Source organism: Suncus etruscus, chromosome 7 (assembly GCF_024139225.1).
Source record: "Suncus etruscus isolate mSunEtr1 chromosome 7, mSunEtr1.pri.cur, whole genome shotgun sequence".
Classification (NCBI taxonomy): domain Eukaryota; kingdom Metazoa; phylum Chordata; class Mammalia; order Eulipotyphla; family Soricidae; genus Suncus; species Suncus etruscus.
In genome coordinates this window covers 94,536,397-94,542,433 of record NC_064854.1, presented here as the reverse complement: position 1 = coordinate 94,542,433, position 6,037 = coordinate 94,536,397, and positions in this window count along the sequence as shown.

The window sequence follows — 6,037 nt, the reverse complement described above, 5'->3', positions numbered from 1 at the left end:
GACTAAGTTCAGATACCTATTGATCATCATTGCAGTGGCTCCCCACTGTGCAGAGGGTGTATGAGCCTCTTCTTCTGAAATAAAGGCCTAGTTCAATGCCCTCAAAGATGGGCTTTCTGGTCTACCTGAACTTGAATGAAAATGGAGCTGGAGATATAGCATGGAGGTGAGGCGTTGGCCTTTCATGCAGAAGGTCATTGGTTCAAATGCCGGTATCTGCCAGGAGCGATTTCTGAACGTGGAGTCAGGAGTAACTCCTGAGCACTGCCAGGTGTGACCCAAAAACCAACAACAACAACAACAAATAAAGAAAAGGTGCTTCTCCTTGCCTGCTACACAACCTTTCTGGTGTCTCTTCGAAAGATCTATGTACATCTTAGATTTATCTTGTCAGGAGCTTGTAGTTGATTCCTTGATACATGTTTCTGGTTTTAGACACCCTGTGCTTAGGTTAGAAGTTTTTCTTTACATTTTCCTGTGATGCGCTTATGCAAACAGCCGCTCTTTTATTAGTGACTAATTTTTCTTTTAATAATTGTAGACAGTATTGTTTGTTTACTAAAAACAAAAGGGGGAATTGTTGTGTATGTAAATATTTTGGGGGATTACTATGTTGCTCACCCTAATCTGATTAGGTGATTGTGCCCTACCCTAGGGTGTGACCTGGCATTCTGCCCCCACCCTAGGGTAGGACCTGATTCTGCTTCCACCATTGGTTGGTATCTGATCCCACCATTGGGTGGGACCTGACTCTGGACTATAAGAGCAAGGGTCTGTGGAAGGCGAGGGCTTTTTGCTGGCTGGAACTGAATCTGAGTCTTTGGACTTCAGTTTTGTCCATCCGAATAAAGCAAATATTTCCACGAGCCTGATTGTCTGCGAGCTGTTTACCCGCCGTTTCACCTCAGAACCGTGGGCTAGACAGGGTGGCAGACACGTGCTCCGAGCTGGAAGAAAAGGGCCTCATTCTCCATCCCTCCATCAGTCAACCTCTTCAGGGGCTGACCTGCTACAGGTAGTATTACAGCTTTCAAACTTAACTTATTCTGTAAAAGACTTTATGAAAGTTACTCATTTGAACAACTGATAAGGAGCCCAAGCTTGTGTGGCCCTATATAAAATTCCATTTGAACACTGATGATTTTGTTTGTTTTTAAATTTTAGTAATTTCACATTAATCATTCATACTAACTATATTAATAGTATTATATTTATGTTAATATAAATAACATAATATGTAATTATAAATGAACTGGGTATAAATTGACTTTTAATTAATTTAATTTTTAATTTGGGGGTCACACCTAGGGGTGCAGAGGGTTAACTGCTCACTCCGTGTTCAGGGAATACTCCTAGCAGACTTGGGGGCCATAGGGTTGCCACGAATTAATTCTGGGTCGACTATATGCAAAACAATTCCCTATTTGCTATACTATCATTCCAGCCTCTTTTTTATTTATTTTCTAAGTGTCTTATCTAATCTGTTTCTTTTTCTCTCCTTGTGTTCTTTTAGAAACAATCTCTATTAAGGAAAACTTTATTTTGCCCACAAACACAGCTTCTATGTTCAAACGAACCAGCTTTATAGACTCACTTTTTTTGTTTGTTTGTTTTTTGTTTTGGGGCCACACCTGGTGACGCTCAGGGGTTACTCCTGGTTATGCGCTCAGAAATCTCTCTTAATTTGGGGGACCATATGGGATGCCGGAGATCGAACTGAGGACCCTAGACTCTTATTTTTTTTTCAAATCAGATGTAAACCTATCTGTGAAAGATTATGGCTGTGCTGGTCAATGCACTAGAAAGATGGTTATCTTAGGAGGAGATGACGGGCCAAGCCCCTGCCCTGCCAAAACCATGCCTGACTCCTTCATCACCCAGAATCACCATTTCCTAATGGCCCTGCCTCATCTGTGACCCTCTATGATTCCCTCTGGGACACCCATCTGACCACACTTCAGGTATGTTTCTTTTTGAGTTGATATAACTATGGCTTTTTGGAGTGAGTGTGGACAACCTCCCACTCAAACCCCCCCCCCTTTTTTTTCTTCTTTCAGGAGACTTCCAGCTGGATATATGCCCCTAAAAGTCATAGTATCAGGAATAATGGTTTTCATTTCTGAACAACTTAGTATTTTTGATGCTGTCATTCCTAAAAGAATGCCCCAATTTAACAGAATGAACAGGTAATGAAAATATCTTACTAAACCTTTTGCCATTGTATTAAATACTTCATTGGAGATAGAATAATTTTCACAAATGTATTTATTACTGCATTTTTTCTTTTCCTCTTCCACTTAATTATTTTATTTTTTTCTTTCTATTTTGTTTTCAATAACTTTGCTTTTCTCATCTGGAAACAAATGCATTCAACTATGTCAACTATGTGATGCATTTTCTTTAAATAAAAAAGAAATAATTAATTTCATTAAAGGGCTATAATACCTCCAAACAATAAATATTATGCAAATGTAAAAGGAGGAATGATCACTGCATCTCTGACACCAGGACATATTTTACATATTTTATGTGAAAGAAGTGGAGAAACATGGATATAGCATGCTACAGTTTAATGAAAAAAGGGTGAGGAAGATTGAAACATATTTGCACACATTTCCTTGTATTGAACAAAACAAAAGAATAAACCATGATGTTTTGGGTCCATGTGACTCAATGTATCTTGATTGCATAAGGCTGTAAGTTTGATCCCTAGTACTGCCCGTATGCACAGTGTTATACTTGGCACTGCTGTTTCGATATCTAGTGTCACAAATAGTTGACCCAAGACATCACAGCTATGACAATAGCAGCAACATGAGAGGAGCAGAGAAAGAAAAAAATATCAATTAATCTTTTAAGTGGTAGTTTTAGGGATAGAGAAAATTGGGTAGAGGAGGAATTAAAGTTAGATTTTACTTTGACAGCATTGCAAAACTTTATCCAATCATAACACATTTTGCAGCAAAGCAAAAAAAAAAAAAAACAAACCAATCTTTGAATTTTTAAAGTGAAGGAAATAAACAGATCAGCATACATGTTTTCTAGATCCTCTGCTACAAGATTCATGATAAAATAACATAAATTTGTTATCTAATGGATCTGGATGTCCGAGACCCAAAATCTATGTCATTGGTAAATACCAAGGTGTTTCAACACCACCACACAGCTTCCATAGGCTCAAGTGGAGAAATCTTCATGTTCTTTGAGTCGGGTTTGTGATAATATCAGTGCAATCTTTGTCTCTTTGTTATCACATTATCTTCTTTTCTGTGGAATCTTTCTCTGTTTTTTTTGTTATAGTACATTTTAGTCCCCAGATAATTCACAGCATTCTCCCCATGTCATCCTAATTATTTATATCTTAAAATCCATTTGCCAGATAACATTTGCTAATCCCATAGATTAGAAGCTGCATATTTTTGGGATCCACTATTTAGTCTTACTCAGTTGGTTTGTAACATCTAGAAAAAATTTCCCCCCAAGCCACTGTAAACTATATTAATTTGATTATATACTTTCTCATATAAATAGGACATATTCTAAGTTCAGAAAATATGTTAAATTTTTTTTGACATTTGAAGTTGGGAGATTGACTTTATTGCCAACCTTGCTTTGCAAATATGAGGTCATGAGTTCAATTTCTAGTGCCACTCCATACGTCCAACCCCATTGCCTATAATCCCTGTTACAACAAGTGATTTTTAAAAAATATTATCTTTATTTAAGCACCTAATTACAAATATGATTGTAGTTGGGTTTCAGTCATAAAAAGAACACTCCCCTTCACCAGTGCAACATCCCCATCACCAATGTCCCCAATCTCCTCCGTCCCCACCTGTATTGGAGACAGGCATTCTAACTGCACTCACCACTCTTTGTAGTGAGCTTCATATTGTGAGCCAGTCCTTCCAGCCCTTATCTCTATTGTCTTTGAGAATTATTATAATAATGTCTTTTATTTTTCTTAAAACCCATAGATGAATGAAACTATTCTGTATCTATCTCTCTCCCTCTGACTTATTCACTCAGTATAATAGATTCCATGTCCATCCACATATAGGAAAATTTCATGACTTCATCTTCCTGATGGCTGCATAATATTCCATTGTCTATATTACCACAGTTTCTAGCCATTTATCTGTTGAAAGGCATTTTGGTTATTTCCAGAATCTGGCTATTGTGAATAGAGCTGCAATAAATATAGGTGTGCAGAAGAGATTTTTGTATTCTGTTTTTGAGTTCCTAGGGTATATCCCTAGGAGTGGTATAGCTGGATCAAATGGGAGTTCAATTTCCAGTCTTTTGAGGAATCTCCATATTATTTTTCATAAAGACTGGACTAGACGGCATTCCCACCAGCAGTGAGTGAGAGTTCCTTTCTCTCCACATCCTTGCCAGCACTGAATGTTCTTGTTCTTTGTGATGTATGCCAGTCTCTGTGGTGTGAGATGATACCTCATAGTTGTTTTGATTTGCATCTCCCTGATGATTAGTGATGTGGAGCATTTTTTACATGTGCCTTTTGGCTATTACTACAAGTGATTTTTAACTGCATCTCAGTCACATATGCTAGCATGTGACTAAAGGTGGACACAACTGTGGAAAAAGATGTGCAAGACTGCAACCAGGATGGCAAGTATGAATGTGAGCCTTAAAGAGCTTTGCAACGTCCATAATGAAAGGAGTTTGACAAGTGTGTGTCTATCTTAAAGTGCTGTTGCAGCGCTACAAGCAAGAATGTGTAACCGCCAGGTATTGCAACAATAGCAGCAGCAGAGAGAAGCAAGGAGCAAAAACCTCGAGTGTCTTAATAGCATTGTTAGTATTAATATTGAAATAAAGATTCCCTTCACAATAACGGGGATACTGTGTGGCGATGGTGAGGAGACCATTGTCAGTCTGAAGTGGTAGATGGGTAATGGAAGACTCACATAGTGGTCCTCAAACTATGGCCCGCGGGCCACATATTGTATTTGTTTTTGTTTTTTATTTTTTTTTGGGGCCACACCCGGCGTTGCTCTGGGGTCACTCCTGGCTGTCTGCTCAGAAATAGCTCCTGGCAGGCACGGGGGACCATATGGGACACCGGGATTTGAACCAACCACCTTTGGTCCTGGATCGGCTGCTTGCAAGGCAAACACCGCTGTGCTATCTCTCTGGGCCCCACATATTGTATTTGTATCTGTTTTTGCAAAATAAGATATATGCAGTGTGCATAAGAATTCGTTCATAAGTTTTGTTTTTACTATAGTCAGACCCTCCAATGGTCTGAGGGACAGTGAACTGGCCCCCTGTTTAAAAAGTTTGAGGACAACATCCTCGGACGGAGAGAAAACTAGACAGCGGCTCTCATCGCCAGAAACACAGTTACTAGAAATTCTAGAACTTACTAGAAATTCAGCAAGCCTCTCTGTTCTGGAAAGCTCAAGTTCCCTAAAGCCGTGGAGACGGACCTTGAGCGGAGTGGGGGAGCGCCTCCCCTTCACCTAGCCACTCCTTGGAGGGGGCGTGGGTGCGGGTGGGCTCTTGCGGGAGAACCCTGGTGATATTGGGGAAGCAGGACCCTCGGGGTGTGGCTGAGCCGCGGGGTGTGGGGGCGTGGATCGTGGACGCCCCGTGTCCCAGGAATGCCAGCGTGGCGTCCTGGTTTGGGAGAGCGAGAAACAACGTTAGGGCGAGGCGACAACAATCTGGGACACAAGTTGCTAACTTCAGCCACACGCGTTGATGCGTGGCGTACACTCAAGGCCTGCAGCCGAGCACCGGCACCCCGGCCTGGACTGCGAGCTCAGTGCGCCCTTCTGCAAAGCACCCGCCAAAGCACCCCAGTTCCAGCCTCCACCTCCAAAAGCACCCCAGCCCCCGCCTCCACCTCCTCTCCCCGGGAAGGGCGGCAGAGGGCGGCGTTGCTCCTCCAGAATGTCCTCCGCTTCCTTGCAGCCACAGCGCTCCCTTTCTTTTTTTACAGTGACTCTCCCGCGCGCCTGCGTGCAGGCTGGATTTATGTTAGCTCGCAGAGAGACGCAGACCTCCACCC